This window comes from Cynocephalus volans, chromosome 12, assembly GCF_027409185.1.
Source record: "Cynocephalus volans isolate mCynVol1 chromosome 12, mCynVol1.pri, whole genome shotgun sequence".
NCBI classification, from domain to species: domain Eukaryota; kingdom Metazoa; phylum Chordata; class Mammalia; order Dermoptera; family Cynocephalidae; genus Cynocephalus; species Cynocephalus volans.
Window position 1 is genome coordinate 7,867,347 of NC_084471.1, and position 20,936 is coordinate 7,888,282.

The window sequence follows — 20,936 nt, forward strand, 5'->3', positions numbered from 1 at the left end:
CAAATTTTTAGCTCATTGCGTAGTGTATTTTTCCCCTTAATTAGTAGGAGGCAGGTTAATCAATGTGACCTGTCTACTTTTACATTTGCGGGAGGGGCAGACGGAGGTAAGGGAGGTAGAAGTTTGAGTTGCTTCTTTATGAAAATGAGTTCAAGTTTTATTTGGTTGTGGTCTAATCCTGCTGCTGGCATGTGCCTGGCAAGCATCCTCATCCTCCTCGGGAACCCTCTGACTGTGAAGGGACTTGGCAGTGGCCATGAATGAAAACCGTTTCAGGGACTATCTATTCCCTGTCTTTGATGCCTGGGGCTAACTTAAATTTCTTAAATGGTTTTTCTTTCAATGATCTTTGGAAATGGGTATTTTAAAATGTAATTCCTGGAGGCTTTAAAATAAGGAATGAATGAATGAAAGTACTGTAATGCTGTTCTTCTGAACATGGTGCCGTGGGTGTTTGTGTGTAGTGGTCATTCCTGAACCCAGTGTGGGCTGTCTTGAACCACCATGGTGGGTGGCCAGGGAGGTCCCTCAGCTAGCTGTGTTTAGGGGTGTTGTCTAGGGGCTTGAGATGGAGTTCTCTGTGGGAAGCTAAGCAGCCCATTATAGTAACAGTGGTGATCAGTGTTTGAGCACCTACCGTGTGGCGGGTACTTTACGGTTATATCCAGTTCTGAGCTCTGCAAGGTTAGTGCTGTTATCTCTTTTTTACATATAAAGAAAAATGGAGGCTCAGAGGGGTAGTTAAGATATTTGTTCAAGGTCACACGGATAGTAAGTGACAAGAGTCAGGATTTGAACCAGATTTGGTCTCTGTGTGTTGTGTATGGATTTAGATACAACCCCCAGTCATTGAAAATGTCTTTTTGGGGCTGAGCCTGTGGCGCACTCAGTAGTGCAGCGCGGCGACGCTCCCGCCGCGGGTTCGGATCCTATATAGGAATGACCGGTGCACTCCCTGGCTGAGCGCCGGTCACGAAAAAAAAAAAAAGAAAATGTCTTTTTGAACTGGCCGTTTTGCTCAATTGGTTAGACTTCAGTGTTATAACACCAAGGTCTAGGGTTCAGATCCCCCAGACCGACCAGCCACTGAAAAAAGAAAAAAATGTTTTCTCTTGTTGACTAAGTATCAAGGGTGTGGTGTTCTCTACAGGCTGTCAGAGTGGTCTGAATGGTTAGTTAAGTCTTCTCAGAAAGTGGAGGATCTGTTTTTCTGTGTGTAGGTATGTGTAATTTACGTACAAGAAAATTCACTCAAGAAGTTTAGATCTCAGGGACTTTATTATAGGCAGTGGGAATCAACAAAGGTTTTTAAGGTGAAGAGTAAGGTCAGTTCAGATCTAGGTTTTGGAAGGTTTTTCAAGATTGAATAGAAAAGCATAGAGATTAGATGTAGAGAGAAAAATGTTTATGCAAAGCTTCTGCCCCTTGTGAGTTAGGGTCTTTGCAAAGGTGGTTCTCGCTTCCTGGAATGTTGCCTGGCTGGCTCCTCTCATCCTTCAGGTCACAGCACCAAAGCCCCCTCCTCAATGGCCACTCAGTCTCGTTTTGCTCCCTGCTGTATGTCTGACGTCATCGTGGTCCCACATGGATCTCCATCCCTCCGTTAGACTGTCACTGTCATGCAAGTAGGGGCATGTCTGATTCTGTGTCCTCTGTTCTCTGAAGTGCAGGGGGGCCCTGAAGGGGTTCCATAAACGTGTGTGTGAATGAACAGTTGAGGTGCGAGGTCTCATTTGAGTGGTGGTGAGATGGAGTTGGTCTGGTGGTAGCAGGGCTGGAAACAGGTAGCAGGGTGAGGGCTGGGGAGAGGGGAGTCAAGGTCATTTTTGTTAGGTGTTTAATTTCATTTGACCAGATCAGCGCTGCCCTTGATTCATACTTGTGGGTGTTTCAGTTGGATGGCTTAAATACTGGCTGTGTGCCAGACTCCCTGACTGCTTCTGCAGCCAAGCTTTGGGGATTACAACATTGGCATCATTTTGTTTAGCTTGATCGCTCTTTTCTTTCTGTTTGGCAAGTCTCTTTTGCTAGCTATCATTTCCCTCTTTTAAATATCTCAGTGTAGCTCCTGTTCCTCCTTTTCATGTTTCCCTTGTCTGTTGCATATGTTTTCTGTATTAATTTTGGGAAAAGGGAAATCAACTTGGGGTTGCTTGACTAAGACTAAGACTAAGGGGATGGTCAACTGTGAAACTAAAGCATGAGCCTCCTGACACAGGACATTTGCAGTGGGCCAGACCCTGAGGCTCAGTCAAGATCACCTTGTTGTATCCTTTGCACTGGTGATGTGGGCGGTGAATCCAGGCGGCCAGTGACTCTGTAATGGACGTTAGTCCTGAAGTCAGCAAGGGGAGGGCTTGGTGGAGGTGGTGGGACGTGCGATAGCTTCAGGAATGTGGAGTCTGGGGTGAGAACCTGGGTTTACTCAGTGATTCCTGGGTGGGGATGGGCTGTGGCTATGGGGGCACGTCTCAGATATCCAGGACTTTTTCAAACCTTATCCCTCCTTCCAGAATGTGATGTGATGAAGAGTCAGACAGAGGGTTAAAAACCAGCTGAAGCTTGAGTGTTTCAAAACCAGATAGGCCCTTCTCAGGGGTTGGCCAGGGATTGGTGGATGCTGTGGCTGGTTGGGGGTGCTGCTGATCCTGGAACTGGGTCTGGATGTAGAGGGAAGTGAAGACAGCAGGGGGCTGGGAGGCCAGGACCACAGAGGTGCCTTCAAGCGTGCTCATCTCCTACTCTTGTGGGCGGACTGTGGAGCCCATCAGGAGCAGTCTGCAGGGAGCCAGCCAGCCTCTGGGGGTGAGCACCCCGACCCGAGAGGTGTGCAGCTGAAAGAGACCTCTCTCTGATTTCATTTTTTGTAGGAAGCAGCCAGCTTTCCTGACCTTTGGTTGCCAAACAGAACAAAAAACCCCACATATATCTATCTAGAGTTTAATTTAGAATAAGAAAAACTAAGTGTGGTCCCCACTTTTGTATTTGTAGGGAAAAATAGGAAAATGGTCTCAGATGTTCAGAATTTTGCCAAGCATTTACGAAAACATGCATGAGTGCCCAGGTGTTCCTTGGCTATTGTCTGATGTAGATGTGCGTGGGCACTCAGGTGTCCTGGGTTATGGACTTAAGTGTAAAGGATGAGTGGCTCTGATCCACGGCGCCCCCCTCCCCCCCCGGGGGTGGTCGTTACTGCTGCTGGAGGCTCTTGCTGCCAGTGCCCCCAGGATGCCCTGAGAGGCCACTGCTGCTGCTACGGACTGAGCTCGTGTCATCTGCCAGTAGCTCCCAGGATCTTTACCAATTACCTATCGTGGACCTGTGTGTGAGGGTTCTGGTGACCCAGCCTGGCATGTGAGAGGTCTGGTGACCCAGTCTGTAGGATGGGTTTGAAGGATCTGTGGGCCCTAGCTGTAACAATACAAATGGAAAACTTAGTATGAATAAAATAATGAAACATTTTGACTTTAGCTCTGAATTGCTTTAGCAAGACGGTATTCCTCCCACCCTGCTTTTTTCAGGCAAGTTAGTAGTTAGTTACCACTGCTTGCCTTTAAGATCTCATTATTGTCAAGCTGGTGTATTGTAGATGTGCCAAGTAAAGGAGACAGTATCTCTTTGTAACAGGGAGGTTTTCTACCCTTCCTGGGGTTAAGTTCATCTTGTAAGGTTGAATAGGCCACAGCTTTGCAGCCTTTGGAAGAGGTAAGGTAAGAGAAATTTCACTTTCTTCTGGTTTACTTTGCTCCTTATTCCCAGGTGCCCTGAAGCACACAGATTAAAGGGAGTAGTTTCTGCACCTGGAGCCTTCTTTGCATTCAGTGTAGCTAATCTGCTGTCCTGGGTCAGGCATAGTTACTTTATAGACTGTGACTGTAAGGGTCACAGTCATCATTCTTTTCTCCCCAGCAGGTGGTTTTTTTTGTCTCATCTTCAGCTTCAGTTTGGGGAGATGCGCAAGTGTGAGGTGGGAGTGGTGTTTACATATCCACATCAGAGCAGCTTCAAGGAAGTCTGGCTCTTAGGGCTTTTCTTTTAGGCTAGAAATGGAGAATTCTGCAGTCTGTATTCTTATTAAATTTGTCCCTTTCTTTAAACAAATTATATAGTTTTGTTTTCATTGAGAACAGGAAAGAACATTTTTAACACCCTGCTAAGTGCTGTGCCCATAGCCTGTGCATAGCTTGTAGTCCCAGTTTTTCACTAGTTTATTTCTGTCTCCTCCACGAGGCAGTGCTGTCCCAGTACTTGATATGACACCTGGCCAGTGGTCAGTCAGCATTTATCTCATGAGACCGGGACCAGCCACCAATGATTTAACTGAAGAAGGATAAAGCTAACAGTTTTTTTTTTTTTTTTTTTTTAAGTTTAGGCATTTTATTTTTAACTTAGAAAAACTGGTGTACTTTCATTTGCCAATCTCTTATTTTCACTTTGAATCTCCTGGTCAGAACTGCCAGTTATTTTCTTGCATAAACCGTACCCATAACTTATTGTCTGTGATATCTGGTTTCTGCTTAAAGATAATTGAGAACTTAGACGTGAGAAGCAACATGAGTGTAGAATTCTAGATTTAAAATTTTTTTACCCAATCATTTACATTTGTGTCAATCACCCGTCTTACCCTTATGTATAATTTGGTCAGCAGGTTTTCTTTAATTTAATTTTTTAAAACTTGTAGTTTTCATAGAAACAACAGTGCACTTATTTCATAGGTTTATATATTAAGCATGTGTATATATTTACTCTATGTATATACAAGAGTACTTCAAAAAGCTCATGGAAAAATAGAATTAAAAGATAATACAAGTCTTTCTGTGAACTTTTTCTTTCTATTTAGGCAGGTGGGCAATATGGGGATCTGAACCCTTGACCTTGGTGTTACAAGGCTGTGCTCTAACCAACTGAGCTAATTGGCTAGCCCTTTCTGTGAACTTTTTGAAGTTCCCTCTTATATGTATATTTACACTAATGACCACAAATGGCATAATGCAGGGGTTGGGGATAAACATGTATTCAGCACATTGGGCATGGTGCATGTCTGTTTGCTACATGTGATCAGCATGCCAAGGGGGCTCCTCAGTGAGTTAGGGATTCTGCTCTCAGGAAGCTCCCAGCCTAGAGAGAGCAATACCTGCATTTAAATAACTATAACTCAAGTTATAAAGTGGCAGGTGCCTTACGGGAGAGCAGGGAAAGGATCAGAGGATTCATAGAGAAGGAGGTACTTGACATGGGCCATTAATTTCTTTCTGTGTTTAGCTGAGTATTTCTATGTTTAGTTAAATATATTTTTCTATGAGTGGCGGTGTGAGCAGAGGTAACTGTCACTGGGCAATGGTAAGGACGTCTGGTGTTTTTGAAGTTCTATGCCTCAGTCCTTCATAGAGGTATGGGCTCTTTCTCCTAAGTGACAAAGCTTCCTAATACCCTGGTTGTCTGTGCTCTGCTCCAGGGGGATTTGGGCAAGAGAGACACATTCCTTTCTGTCAGAGTACAGCATACCAAGCAGGGTGCTGTAGCCTAAGCTATCCTGAGCATAAAAGCAATTCCTTGGAAGACATTGGGTGGGGTAGCCTTGCAGACGGAGAGGAAACCTGGAAAGGAGCCAGGGGAGGGACCATTGTTTGGAAGGGGTGGGGAGATTCCCCAAAGCCCAGCTGGAATGCTGTTGCCAGGAGGAGGAGGAGGAATGGGTCCTGGGGAAGGGGCAGCCTGTTTGCCTATGCTTGGAGAGCACCTTGTGGAATGGGTAGTACGGTAACCAAGGGCCAGGATGCAAATGTACTTTAAGATGGGTCCATCTGAACTTCTGTAGGCCAAAAAGCATAGCACATCATTAACAGGAGCTCAGAAATGTTGCCAGACTGCCTCCCTAAACTTACTGTCAGTGTGTGCATGGAAACCTTCTGGAGTGCTTCCCTATGTGGGTGGGTGAACTCGAGTGAGGAGAGGAGTTGTCATCTAGTACTGAAGAGCCCAGCTTTGCAGGCAGTCAGCAGAATGAGCGTGGACTCTTGGCTGTGCCACTGACTCCATGTGGGCCTTGTGCTCTTCTTTAATTGAGTGTAAACAGAGGCTGTCTGCAATATTATTTTTATTAGATTTCTCAGAGATTCAGGTGATTGCATTTGTTTCCACATGCTCATACCAAGCGAAACAAAAAGATGTAAACAGCGAGGTGGTAACAAACCTCCATTCCAAACACTCTGAAATGACCCAGCCTTGACCGCTTTGGTGTAGCAGAGCCTTCTACAGCTTTCTCCCAACTCTCAAAAACATAAACACTTGCTGTTTTCACTTCCTTTGAGCTTATGCACTCCTGAATTTAATCTTTCTTGAGAACAAAGATCTGAAAAAGTGTGCGGCATGTCGTAGGCATTCATTGGTGGGTGAGTGAGTGGTGAATGTTGTACTCTGGACCTCTCACCAGGTGAGTCGTTTTTAGTAGTTGTGCCAGATTGAATTGCTTCAGCCTTTTTGCAGACTTGTACCAATTGTGTATGAAGTCACCCATTTTTGGGCATTTCCACTAGCACTAGATGTGTTTTTTTTGATAATTTGATGGGTAAAAATATTCTGTTATTTTAATTTGTATTTTCCTGAGTACTAGTAAAGTTGAGCATCACTTCACATGTTTATTGGTTGTTTGTATTTCTACTCTGAATTCTATCCTTTGTCTTTTTGTTCCCCTACTGGATTGTTTTTCCTTTCTTTTCTTTTCTTTTTTTTTTTAAGAGATGACCGGTAAGGGGATCTTAACCCTTGGCTTGGTGTTGTCAGCACCACGCTCTCCCAAGTGAGCTATCCGGCCATCCCTATGTAGGGATCCGAACCCCTAGCCTTAGTGTTATCAGCACCGCACTCTCCCAAGTGAGCCACGGGCCAGACCCTGATTGTTTTTCTTTTCAATTTTTAGGAGCTCTTTGTATATTAGGGCTATAAATCATTTGTTGTGTGTACTGTAAATATGTCCCCCTTGGCTATTTCTATAACATGCTTCTACGGTATTTAGATGTCTTTTGCCATAAAATTTTAAGATTCTCATGTAGTCAGATATGCCTCTTTTTCATAAAAGTGTTTGGGTTTCCTGTTCTATCCATGGTCAAGAGAAAACTATAGACCAATTTCATATACTTATATGTATGCATAAACACATATGTATGTCTATATATATTTGCAGCATTTCTAAATAAAAAAAATTGAGTACTGTAGTGTATTAAAATATTAATTCTCTATGACCAAGCAGGGTTTATTACAGAAGTGCAAGGATAACCTAACATGAGGAATTGTGTTGGCTGAAGAAAGTTCTGTCTTGGTGCTGAGAGCATGGTGTGTCCCAGCCCTGCCACCTACTAGTTTTCTGACTTTGGCCAAGTTATTTAGTCTCCTCATTTATAAAATTGGCAGGACAAGAAAGGCAGCACCTTATAGGGTTGATGTAAGGATTAAATGGGATAATGCCTGTAAAGTGGGTAGAACAGGCATGGTGCCTGCCGAAGTGCTCAGTTATTGTTATTCATAACAATTCACTACATCAAGTTAAAGAGAAAAACCACATGACTATATTACCATGTTTAAAAAATTTATATTAACTTTCTGAAGCTAATCCTAATAAAAAATCTAAGTAAAATATAGAAGAAATGTACATAAATATAGAAACATTTACCAAAACCCAGCAGCAAGCTTGTTAAATGGCCATTCCACTACACTCCAGCCATTACACGGAGGCCTGCATTCAGCACTGTTGCTCCAAATCTGTGAGCCCCTAGATGATACTGTGCACTTGGCAGGCTTGTGGGGAGAGGGGCCAGAGGGGCGATTAAGGCAGCATCTGTCCAGCCTGGGCTGGCCTTGGTCACGCTCTGCTCTTGTTCTGCTCTGTCGGGAGCAGGTGACTGCCTGTGCCCTATGGCCTGCACTTCCCACTGGCCTTTCATTGCTGTGGGTGTGGCTTCTGTCCTTTCACTGCAGGAACCAGGAATTCCTGGGGTTGGGCAGAGAAGAGGATTGTTAAAGTGATAAGCCACTTCAAAATAGTCAGAGGAGCAGTTTTGCCTATTGGGAACCAAGTGTGACATCTAGAGCATGGAGGGTCAGCAACAGGCAGGTTAGCGCAAGCAGGTCAGCATGACAGGTGCCTGTGGTTCTGTACTCCTTGTAGGTGAGGAATTAGTACAGGGATAGTTTCTAACCTCCCCCTTCTGCTTCTACATGCAAAATAACTGAAGGAATGTTCTCAAAATGGGGGGGGCGGGGCAGGTGGAGGGAAGGCGGAAGGCTTGAGTGCTCTGAATCCCGGAGGACTTCAGGTCAAATTGGACCTTCTAGACTGGCCTAGAAAGCCATGGGCTGGAAGTGGAGGCAGGTCTCAGCATTGGCCTACTTTTGGCCCAATGTTTATTGAACACTTGTTTCCTTTTTGGGGGTGCTGCAGGCTGATAGAGGGATCAAAACCTGGATCTTGGTGTTATTTTATTTTATTTTCCTCTGTGGATGATTATTTATTACATGAGGCAAAGAGGAGGGAGCAAGACCTACGGCATTCTCAGAAAGAATGGGCATGAGCTGTACCCATTTACTGAAAAGCCACTTTTCCCTTTTGATTTACCTTTTTACAAGTAGGGAGTGAAAAAGGTCCAACACTTGAACAAGCAACTTTCCGTGCTGGGTGTTGAAATGCAAAGTATGGCTGGGAATCAAAATGCCCCCATGACCTTTAAATACCTATATACATCTGCAACATAATTTAAAAAGGTCTTTATACAGCTTCATAGTTTTTTATGTTATAACACCATGCTGTAGCCAAGTGAGCTAACCGGCCAATCCCACTTGTGTTTCTTTCCTTGTGTCTTTCTTATGGCATTTCTCTCATCTACCTACCTGTAGTTTAGAAATGTTTTATTAGTTTAAAATTCATGTAGAACAATAGGCGATGGGTATATAAGTTTTAAAGCATAATAATAAATAGCTTCTTGCTGGAGAATTAAATCATTTTGCACCACAGGGAAGCTTCTAGTGGGTGCCTTCTGCCAGGGGTAAAGCTATTCCAGAATATTTTATTCCCTTGGTGGTTGGGGTTTTTTTTTTGCTTTTTTGCAGCTGGCCGGTACAGAGATCTGAACCCATAACTTTAGGGTTATAAGGCTGCACTCTAACCAACTGAGCTCACCAGCCAGCCTTTTTTTTTTTTTTCTAAAGAATACTTTATACATATATATGTATCTGTAAATAATATATTCAGTTTTTGCTTATGAGCTTTATAAAGAGGGAATCATAAGTACAGTCGTCCCTTGGTATCCATGAGGGATTGGTTCCAGGACCTTATGCAGATACCAACATCTGTGGATGCTTAATAAAATGGTGTATTTGCATATGATGTACACACATCCTCCTGTATGCTTTGTCATCTCAAGATTACTTATGATACCTAATACTATATAAATGCTATGCAAGTAGTTGTTACACTGTATTATTTAGGGAATAATGACAAGAAAAAAGTCTGTACATGTTCAGTACAGACACAACTAAAAAAAATTTTTTTTTGATCTGCAGTTGCTTGAGTCCATGGATGTGGAACCCACAGATATGGACGGCCAACTGGAATGTGCAAATTGCTTTTTTCATTCATTTTTACTGCTGAATAATTTTCTTTTTCTTTTTCTTTCTTTTTTTTTTTTTTAAAGATGACTGGTAAGGGGATCTTAACCCTTGACTTGGTGTTGTCAGCACCACACTCTCCCAAGTGAGCTAACTGGCCATCCCTATGTAGGGATCCGAACCCATGGGCTTGCTGTTACTAGCACCGCACTCTCCCAAGTGAGCCATAGGGCGGCCCTACTGCTGAATAATTTTCCATTGTGTGCATTGTGTTAGGATTTTCCAGAGAAGCAGAGCCAATAAAATGTATGCAGTCAGCACTCCTTATCTGCAGGTTCTGCATCTGCAGATTCAACCCACTGCAGATCAAAAATATTTGAGGAAAATAAAACCAGTAAAAATAACAATACAACAACAAAAAAACCAAAATAATACAGTATAACAACTATTTACATTATGGTAGGTATTATAAATAATCTAGAGATTTAAAGTATTTGGGGGGATGTGTGTAGGTTATATGGAAATATTACAGCATATAAGGGACTTGAGCATCCTCAGATTTTGGTATCTGTAAGGGGGTTCTAGAACCAATCCCCTTCAGATACCAAAAGATGACTCTCTCTCTCTCTCTCTCTCCATATATATATATATATACACACACACACACATATATATGTATATATATATGTATGAGATTTATTATAAAGAATTGGCCTGTGCATTTATGGAGACTGGCAGGTATAAATCTACAGTGTGGGCTGGCAGGCTCAGGACCCAGGAGAGTTGGTAATGCAGTTCCAGCCTGAAGGCTGGCAGGTGGAGAATTCCTTTTGACTTGGGGGAGGGTCAGACTTTTTGTTCTGTTCAGGCCTTCAATTGATTTATTGTATGAGTCCCACTCCCATTGGGGAGGGCAGTGTGCTTTATGCTGCTGATTAAAATATTAATCTCATCCAAAAACACCGTCATGGAAACATCCAGCATGTTTTATTAAATATCTAGACATCCCCTGGCCCAGGCAAGTTGGCACAAAATTAACCATCACATACACAGACCATAATTTATCATTCTCCTGTCAGCAGATGTTGGGTTTGTTAGGCAATTATGTTTTAGCTGATGTCTAAGATGGTGGTGCGCGGATGGGAGGAACACCCAAAATGGCTGTGAAGAGTTTCAGGTCCCTAGAACAGCACGTTTTCCGAGAATCACAAGAAACCCCCTCCCCCTTCCTCACCACCACATCCCCTTCCCGTGTGCTCGAATTTCTCCACCTATAGAAAAATCCCAACTCAGCTTCAACCCCGCTCGCTTCCCTCCCCTTCCTTTTTAGCCAATAGGAACAGTCCAGCTCAGCCTGACTGGATGTAAAAGGCCCAGCCCGATTCCCCCTGCTGCTGCTCCCACTTTCAAGAGGGTAGTCCGCCTGTTCATTTCCCTGCCTGATACACTTTGGTTGAGTCCCTGTCTCCTGGTGTTTCTTTTGCACTTAGGCTGGAGTTTTTTCCTTTCAGAGTTGCTTCCATTTTTGACCATTATGAGTACCGTGGCTATGAGCCTTCTTTTTACAGGTGTCCTGATGCATGTATACACTCATATCTCTAAGATTTATGCTTAGAAGTAGAATTGCTGGCTCCTGGGGTAATGTGCTCAACATGTGGAAATGCCACACCTAGTGACTGTATCAGTTTATTCTCCCATCTATCATGATTGCCAGTTCCCATTGCCTGCATCCTCACCCAAACTGGTTATTGTTACATTTTTAAATTGTGCCCATCTAGTGAGTGTCAAATGTTCTTTTATTCTGGCCGTAATTTACCTCTCCCTGGTTACTGACACGGATGAGCGTCTTTTCACATGGGTGCTGGAAATTCATGGGTTCTCTTTGGTGACATGCCTTTTAGTTCTTATCTCATTTTTCTCTTGAGTTGTCTGTATTTTTCTTACTCATTTGTATCGATTCTTTATCCATTCTGAATACCAGTTTATTGGTTATATAAGGTATACATATCATATCCTACTTTAGATGTATACTTTTTCATTTTTGTTATGTTGTTTATTGTTAGACATTTAAAATTTCAATGTAGTTGATTATATTAACCTTTTGTTTTATGATTGGTACTTTTTATGACTTTTGTTAGGAAATTCTTTTCTGCCTCAAAGTCATAAAGATATACTTCTCTATTTCGTCTTAACAATGTTAAAGTTTTGCTTTTCATATTAAATCTTAGTCCATCTGGAGTCGATTGCTGTAATTGCTTTTGTGTTTGCTTTGAGGTAGGGATCAGTTTTGTTTTCTTCTATATGGATGATTAATTGACTCAGCATCACTATTGAGTCCCCTCCTGTGCCTTGGGAGACTGTCTCTACTATATAAGAAGTTTAGAAATATGTGTGGATTTGTTTCTTTTTTTTTAATTAAATTTTTTTTGTTGTAAAATATAAATAACATAAAATTTACCATTTTAACCAGTTTTAAATGTACAGTTTTGTGGCATTAAGCGGATTCACATTGTTGTGCAACCACCACCATCATCCATCTCCAGAGAACTCTTTCATCATATCCAGTGGAAACTCTGTAACCACTAAACACTAACTTCACATTTTTCCTTTCCTCCAGTTCCATGGGTCTGTTTTTTGGGCTCTCCCTCTCTTTAAAAAAATTTTTTTTATTGTGTTAACAACAACTCCCCATTTCCCCCTCCCCCCAGCCCTTGGTAACCACCATTCTACTTTATATTTCCATGAGTTTGATTATTCTAGGTACCTTACATAAGTAGAACCATACAGCAATTTTTGTTTGTGTATGATGGGCTTATTTCACTTAGCATGTCGTCAGGGTTCATCCATGTTGCAGCATGTAATAGGATTTTCTTTTTCAAGACTGAATAATATTCCATTGTAAGGATGTAACCACGTATTCTATCCATTCATCTGTCAAGGACATTTAGATTGCTTCCACCTCTTGGCTATTGTGAATAGTGCTGCTGTGAACATGGGTGTGCAAATATCTCTTTGAGATCCTGCTTTCAATTCTTTTGGATATACAAGGGTACTTCAAAAAGATTTGTATCATCTTCTAATTCTATTTTTCCAGGAACTTTTTGAAGTACCCTCATATACCCAGAAGTGTGATTTCTGGTTCATATGGTAATTCTATTTTTAATTTTTTGAGTCACCTCCCCATACTGTTTTCTATGGCACCTGTACCACTTTACATCCCCCAACAGTGTAGAAGAGTTCCGATTTTTCTACATCCTAGCCAAGACTTATTTATTTGTTTACTTTTTTATAGTAGCCATTCTAATGGGTGTGAGGTGGTATCTCATTGTGGTTTTGATTTGCATTTCTGTAATGATTAGTGATGTTGAGCATCTTTTCATGTGCTTGTTAGTTATTTGTATATGTTCATTAAAGAAATGTCTGTTTTAGTCCTTTACTCTGGGCTCTTTCTTTGAGAGATCAATTTGTCTATTTCTGCATAGCTTTTCAATGAGTCTTGATATCTAGCAGATCAAATTCCCCACTTTTTCCTTCTTCACAAGGGTCTTGGTCAGACTTGACAATTTGCTTTTTTTTTTTTTTTTTTTTAAATACATTTTAGAGTCAACCTGTGAATTTTCTGTAAACAGTATGGAGCTAGATCTTTTTAAAGAAGTTTAATTTGACAATCTCTCTTTTAACTGGCAAATTTAGTGTATTTGCATTTATTGGGATTACGGATATGTGTAGACTCTCTAATCCCTTACTTGGTGTTTTCTATTTCTCCCACTTTTTCTATGTTGCTATTTTTTCCTTTCTTACTTCCTCCTGTGTTGATTGAGATTCCCCCATCTCCCCATCTGCTATTTGTCATATTTCTTCTTGTACTCCTTGCCTCCTCCAATTTAGAAAGGTGTATGATCTATTTTTGATCTTTTAGAGGTCACCCTTCAGATTTTACTATTTAACAGTCTTAGTAGCTTAACTCCACTTCCTGGAAATTACAAGGACTTTCTGTGAGCTCCAATCATCTGCTTATTTGCTATTGCTATCCAGTGTTGTAGTCTGTTTGTTTATACCCTACACTTTTTACTAACACAGTAGTTTTTTAGATTTACCCATGTTTTTGCTAATTTCTCCCATTCCTTCTTGCAGTTCAGATATTTCTTCTATTTTTCCTCTATTTGTTTTGGGGTTTTTTTTTGTTTTTTTGAAATCACTTTGTCTTTAGAATATGAAAAAAAAGAATTCAGAATTCAGTAATTCAGAATATGAAAAAAAGAGTCAAAGTTATTCTCTTTAAGGGCCAGCCTGTGGCTCACTTGGGATAGTGTGGTGCTGATAACACCAAGGCCAAAGGTTTGGATCCCTATGTAGGGATGGCCGGTTAGCTCACTTGGGAGAGCCTGGTGCTGACAACACCACGTCAAGGGTTAAAATCCCCTTACCAGTCATCTTTAAAAAAAAAAAAAAAAAAGCTGTTCCCTTTAAGGGGGATGCTACTATGATTGCCTCATACAGGCATGATCAAAGGCCATGATGGGGCTGGGTTTCAAAGAGCATGGGTGATAAGAAGGCTTCATGGCTCACACATTGAAGAGTTTGGTTGTGGAGTCTCTGAGGGGTAGCAGGTGACAGAAGAGACATGAAATTTATCCTGGGACAGGGTGTGGTTCCTTGGTCATTAGCACCCCAAAGCATTTCTTGATGATGATTCGATGTCATGAGAACCAAGCTGGATGGGCCGAGCAGGTTTCTCATCCATAGGGTCAAATTTCTTCAGTGTACACACAATCTTCCTGCTTAGTGAAGTAATACTGGAGAAAAATGACCACTCTTAAGCCAGAGGTTCCAATTCTATTTGCAGCTCAGTCTGCCTGACTGCCTCATGTGTTTTCTATTTTTCCTGTTCTTAAAGTATGTTCTTTAAGATGTTGTTTAGTGAAGGTCTACTAGTGGTAAACATTCTTAGTTTCTTTTTAATTTGAAATGTTCTTAAAATATAGTTTTCTTGGTGCACAGTTCTAAGTGGCCAATTAGATTCTGAACATTTTGAAGATACTATTCCATTTTTTGGCTTCCACTGTTGTTGAAATCTGTTGTCAGTTTTATTGTTATTCTTTATAAATTGATCTGTCTTTTCTCTTTGGCTGCCTTAAAGATCAGTGTTCTACAGTATTACCACAGTATGTCTGGGAATGGCTTTCTTTTTATTGATCCTGCTTGGTGGTTCCCGTATCTGTGGATTCATGTCTTTCATTGGTTCTAGCCAGTTTTCAGCTATCGCCTCTTCATTTTACCTCTCTCCATCATCTCAGTTCTCTCCTCCTTCTGAGACTACAGTTAGACTTATGTTAGAAATTCTCAATTTCTTCTCTATTTTCTTAACATTTACTTATTTATTTATTCATTCATTCATTCATTCATTCATTCATTCATTCATTTATTTATATTTCCTTGTCCTCCTTGGCTGCATCATGAGTCATTAAAAAAAAATCTCTTCTGTTATTGTTCACTGTGTCTAATCATTGTTAAATACATTTTTTGAATTTTTTACTTTAGTGATTATATCTTTTTAGTTATATTCTTAAAGTTAGATTTATTGCATATATTAAAGTTCATAGTTTTTAGGTGTACAGTTCTATGAATTTGACAATTATATATAGTCATGAAACCACAACCATAATCAAGACATAGAATACTTTTTTTTTTTTTTTTTAAAGATGACCAGTAAGGGGATCTCAACCCTTGACTTGGTGTTGTCAGCACCAGGCTCTCTGAAGTGAGCTAACCGGCCATCCCTATATAGGGATCCGAACCCATGGCCTTGGTGTTATCAGCACCACACTATCCCAAGTGAGCCACGGGCTGGCCCTAAGATATAGAATACTTTGATCATCCCAGAAAGTTCCTTGTGCCCCTTTATAATCAATCTTCTTGCTCCAACCCAGTCTGTGGAAACCACTGATATGTTATCTGTTGTTATAGTTTTTCCTTCTCCAGAATGTCATATTACTGGAATCAATCAGTATGTAGCTGTTTGTGTCTGGCCTCTTTCATTCAACATAATACGTGTGAGATTCTCCCACGTTGTTGTATGTGCCAAAAATTATATTTTTAAATTCTAAAAATTACATTTCATTTTTTTTCAAATCTACTTGATTTTTAAAAATAACCTCTTGCTACTTGTTCATTTCTGATTCCATCTTCTATTTCTCTGAACTTCCCACCGTAGTTATTTTATGTGCTATATTTGACAATTCTAATTTCTAGGGTCCCGGGTGATTTAAATTTCTTGTTTGTCATTATTGCTGACCCTTATTAATGGTAGATTAAGTGTGTTTGTCTTTAATTAAGATCATCTAATAGGAACTCATTATCTGAGAATTCTTAGGGCCTAAACCGGACATGTTTTCCTCCAGAGAGGATTTGTATTTGCTACTGGCAGAGACTACTTTAGCCCCCTTTATAGATCCTTTATAAAGCTAAAGTCAGAGGTTTGATTCCCCCACACTGACGTGGGCCTACGGTGAAGTCTTGTCATCCAGGGCTGATTTTGGCGTTTGCTCCCAGGGTAATCTTGTTCTTTCCATCTCCATTTAGACGCTGGTTACTTACTCTGGTTTCAGCTTAAAAGTGTTTGTCTCCCCTTTGGAGATTTCCTTTTCATTCCTATAAGCCCAGCAATTAAATTATGTTTGTATATTTTATCCAGAGTCTTTTATTCTTTTATTGTTTTGGGTGGGCCTGTCATAGTACCTGGTCAGCTTACCAGCAGAAGAGGAAACCTTCCTCTTTCCTATTCTGCTTTTAATAGAAGTATTTTACTTTTATTTTCCTTATGAGTAAATCACAAGAATGGAGACTTTATCTAATGGATTTCTGTATCCCTTAAAAGCACTTGACCTTATGTTGAGTGTATGGAAGGAGCTTAATAAATGCAAATAATTGAGTATTGGCATTGGGATTGAGGGAAGCAGTAGGTTAAACGGACTTGGACCTATGAGACAGTGATACGAGAGTGGTCACAGTGAGACCAAAATGCCACCTTTATTACAAATATGGCAGATGTGGTGGACATAGCTCATCTGTAGTGCTAGCAGATGGGCTTGCTAACTCTCTCTGACCCACATTGTGGGCCCCGGCTCAGCCTACTCGAGGTTAGCTGGTTCTGCAGAGCAGACAGACTTGCTCCAAATGTCTGCCTTGCATTGGTCTGGGGTGGAGAGAGAAGGAAAAGAGGCCTAATTCCCATTGCACATGATCTTTTAATGGATGATCTCCATCTAGATAGGAAACCTGTTCTTGGTAGCTGATCCCCCCACCTGCCAGGAAGAGCACCCTACTGTTCTTTAGTGGGGAAGAGTTATGCATGGCATAGACTAGGAGCACTGAGGGAATTTCCTTCCTCATGGAAATCAGTGGAGAGGGGGAGCAGACATCCTTCCCTACTATTTGGAAGTGGATGGGATAAAAATAGAAATGATATCCAATTGATAGGTGTGGTGCCTGCCATCTGGTGCCCATGGGGAAGGGCTATGAGTAGATGATAAAGGTACTAGCGCCTCGGCTGAGCTGGCTTTTTGTTGTTCATTGTAGCTAGTTATTGGTAGGCCAGGTGGAGGGTGACTGGAAGCAGAGTAGATATAGGGATTTGGAGGGAAGGAGACTGAGATTTTGAGATACCAAGGGGCTGCCAAGATCAGGTACTTTATCTTATTTAATCTTGGATTTTTGGCAACCTGTGAGGTGGGAGATGCTGGTCCTCTTTTTTAAAGTTGAGGAAACTGAGACTCAGAGGTACATCACCTTGTGATTCCATAGCTAGTGGTCCATGAGCTGGGGTTTGTACCAAGCTATGAGTTGAGACTGCACTTCTGTTCTTGAGACTTGATATCTGAACCTGAGCTGTGTCTGCCCAGGGGTGAGGCTGCCATTTCTGTCTTCGGGTTTTTCCCTTTCTTCTTTCAGTGCATGCTGTGCCTGTAGGTGCTAAGCCCTGTGCTAGGTGGCAAGGGAACAAGAGCAGTTAGGGATGATGGAGATGGGAGTGGGGGGGACAGGCATAGGCATAAGACTGGCATATAATGAGCCTGCTTGCGTGGCAGCTTAGGGAGGGGAGCAGCCCGCCTGTATTAGTCTGTTTCTGTTGCTTATGACAAAATACACAGAACTGGGTAATTTGTAAGACAATGAAATTTATTGCTTACAGTTTTGGAGGCTAGTAAGTCCAGGGAACATATCTAGTGAGGGTCTTCTTTGTTGATGGCTTTACAGCGATGCGGGGGTCTCACATGGCAGAAAATGGCAGAGCAGAGAGAGCCTTCAGAACCATGCCATGACCACCATTAAACAATCAACTTAATCACCTCTTCAAGGCCCCATCTTTCATATACCATAGTAGGATTTCCCACCCTGTTAACACTATCACAGTGGGGACGAAGCCTCCAACACATGAAACTTAGTGGGGACACAGATCCACTGCATTCAATCCACTGCATCACCTATTCTGGGTCTCTGGAAAAGGGGACCATGCCTAGCACCAGTGTGGGGCTTGCCAAGCCTGGGCAGAGAGCAGGCACATTGGCCCAAGAGACTGAAGCTATCAAATGTGTAAATTCCAAAGCATATTTGAAGCATTTCCAACTTAATAAAACATATAAAGAATGAATGGAAAAAGCATATGTAGACTTTTTCTCAATGTGAAGTTAAAGGATGAAGCTTTAGGAGAATGGTGTTGAGCAGTGACACTACTGTACAGATTCCCAGTTGCATAATTCAGAGCACTAGGGAAGTTTTGACCTGCATTTTGCAAGACATTCATCAATTACTGGGTAAGTAAGAATAATGAAGTTGTTCAGGAGGGACTGCCTCATTGGTGAGAAACATTGTAGGGTCTGTCATTTTGAAACTGTTGTTCTGGAGTACAAGTACAACCTTCTTTAGAGTGTCTTCTGCCTGTCTTTTTTTTTTAAAGATTGTTTTAAAAATATCACTGCTAGCTTTCCCTCTTTGTCTTTCAGTAATTTTGTTGCAGGACATTTTTTTTTCTACATTTTTATTTTTTTAAAAGAAAATGTAATTTTATTAATATTATTTTTTACATTCTAGGATGTTGTGGAGCAGTTGGGAGGGAAGGGGAGAGGGGAGAGGGAAGGGAATGGGATGGAAGAAGGAGGAAGGAGGAGGGGTGGAATTGAGGCCTGTGGCACCCCCCTCATTCCCACAAGGGAGACCGGGGGGCTTCCAGCAGTGGCTGGGTCATTGCTGGGTTGGGTGCAGATGTCAGGTGGGTGTGGCAAAAGCCCTCACCCCCTCACCACCCCAGCTCAGGAGAGCCTGGGGCGCTTTCTGCTGTGGCTTGGTGGCTGACTGCGGGTGTGGTGGGGGGGAGCATGTTGTAGGACATTTTGGACAGGAGTGTTTTATAGAAGTTCCTGTTTTGGCTAATGGTCACGTGGGCCAACACCTGACTGCTCTGTCAAAGGGGCTTATTTCTGCCCTGACCCTAGCTGCAAAGGTCATCTTGAATGTGTTTCAGAATGAATTTAGTCCCCACGTGCCGTTCATAATTTGAAAATTCAGGTGTGTACTTTTATTTCTAGAATTTTGTCCTGTTTCAGATATGGGAAGATGCTGTTACAAAGAAACACATTTAAAGCCGTTTAAAGCATGACTATGTTCTTAGTCTGTGAGGCAGTAGGCCCAGTGGTTCCAGACATGGTCTCCAGGTCCGAAAGCCAGAGGTAAAATTCTGCTTCTGCTGCTTTTATCCTGTCCCTGTGCAGAGCTACAACTTCAAGTGTCCTAGTGCACAGTTCTGACCATAGTTCATCTCTTTTTCTAGATATATAAAGAATTATTTTTGTAAAGTGGGTATCACATGGTGGTTTGTAACACTTCCTCCTTTTATCGTTTCAGCTTAGTGTTAACCTGCAGACTCTCAGAAACTGCTGAGTGAATGAAGAGAGGTGCAGCAGGGGTGGGCTGGAGAAGAGGGGGCTGTGGAGGGGCTGGGGTGGTGAGGGAGGGTGGGCAGGCCAGGGAGGTGCAGGGAGACTGCATTGCTGCCTGACCAGCACGGCTGGGTGGAGTGGGGAGACCACACAGGGCAGCCTCGTGGTTTGGAAGTCACTTCTTGCTGTCAGCACTATTCATTACCACAAATGCTTTGTGTCTGGTCGTGCACTGCTGTTGATCACCTGGTGTGACCTTCAGCTTATAGAGAGCCCTGCCTTCAGTTCCAGGTACTTATTACTGTCTTTGAGATTTTTAACAATTATTTTATTTCTTTAGGCTTCATCTTCCCTGGCTAAATTTTAAAATGAAGACCACATACATGGTCACTGACTCCTTTTTGCAAAGGACATAATGAATATTAATGAGTCCGTTTAAATTTTTATGTTATTATTTCTGTAATAAACTTTTTATTTTGGAGAAAGTTTAGATATATAGGAAAGTTGCAAAGATAATATAGAGAGTTCCTGTATACCTTTCACCCATTTCTGATGTTAACATCTTATGTAACCATAGCACATTTGTCAAAATTCAGAAATTAACATTGGTGCAATATCATTAGTTAAACTACAGACTTTATTTGGATTTCACCAGTTTTTCCGCTGATGTTCTCCTGCAGTTGTAGGGTCCCATCCAGGTTCCCAGGTTGCATTTATTTGTCATGTCTCCTTAGTCTCCTCTGATCTGTGACAGTTTCTCAGACTTGCCTTGGTTTTCATGACCTTGTCAGTTTTGAAGAGTGCTGGTTGGATGTTTTGTGGAATGTCCCTTAATTTGAACTTGCCTGATGTTTTTCATAGCTTTAGACTGGGCTTATGTGTTTTGGGGAAGAATCCCACAGAGGCGAAGTGCCCCTCTTATCACATCTTAGCAGGGGGTGCATGATATCACCCCGACTTATCACTGATGATGTTAACCTTGCAGGTTTACTATTATTACTTCTTGGTTTTATACATGCTGTAAGTGGCCCTGGTTCCCCACAAGGCTGCTGATCCCTTCAGGCCAGGACCCCTGCTCTGCTTGCTTTGTGCGTCTTCTCACCCAGTGTGAAGACTTGCTGTGGGTGCCAGTGTCAAGGTGGGCCCACCAGACAAGATAGAGAGTGTTTGAGCTGCATGATTCTGTGAGCAGTTAGCAATTTTCCCATCACAGGTGAAATGAGATTGGCCGTGTGTGGATAATTGTTGAAAATGGGGGTCATTGTTCTAGTGTCTCTACTTTTTATATGAATGACATTTTTCATTAAAAAAGAAAAAGAGAAAAATGTTTCCAATTTACAGAGATGATTGATCCCAGATTGTTTCAGCAGTGTACGTGTTAGTATGTTGGTTGTTGCCAGA

General features: G+C 41.8%; 1 protein-coding gene and 1 pseudogene across 2 annotated transcripts in view; one reads left to right on the forward strand and one right to left on the reverse strand.

Annotated features, from left to right (window-relative positions):
• The window catches only part of PACSIN2 (protein kinase C and casein kinase substrate in neurons 2), a 138,700-nt gene that overhangs the window by 20,406 nt on the left and 97,358 nt on the right, over positions 1–20,936 (forward strand). The window lies entirely within an intron of this gene.
• Positions 14,232–16,178, reverse strand: LOC134391602 (H/ACA ribonucleoprotein complex subunit 3-like; annotated as a pseudogene).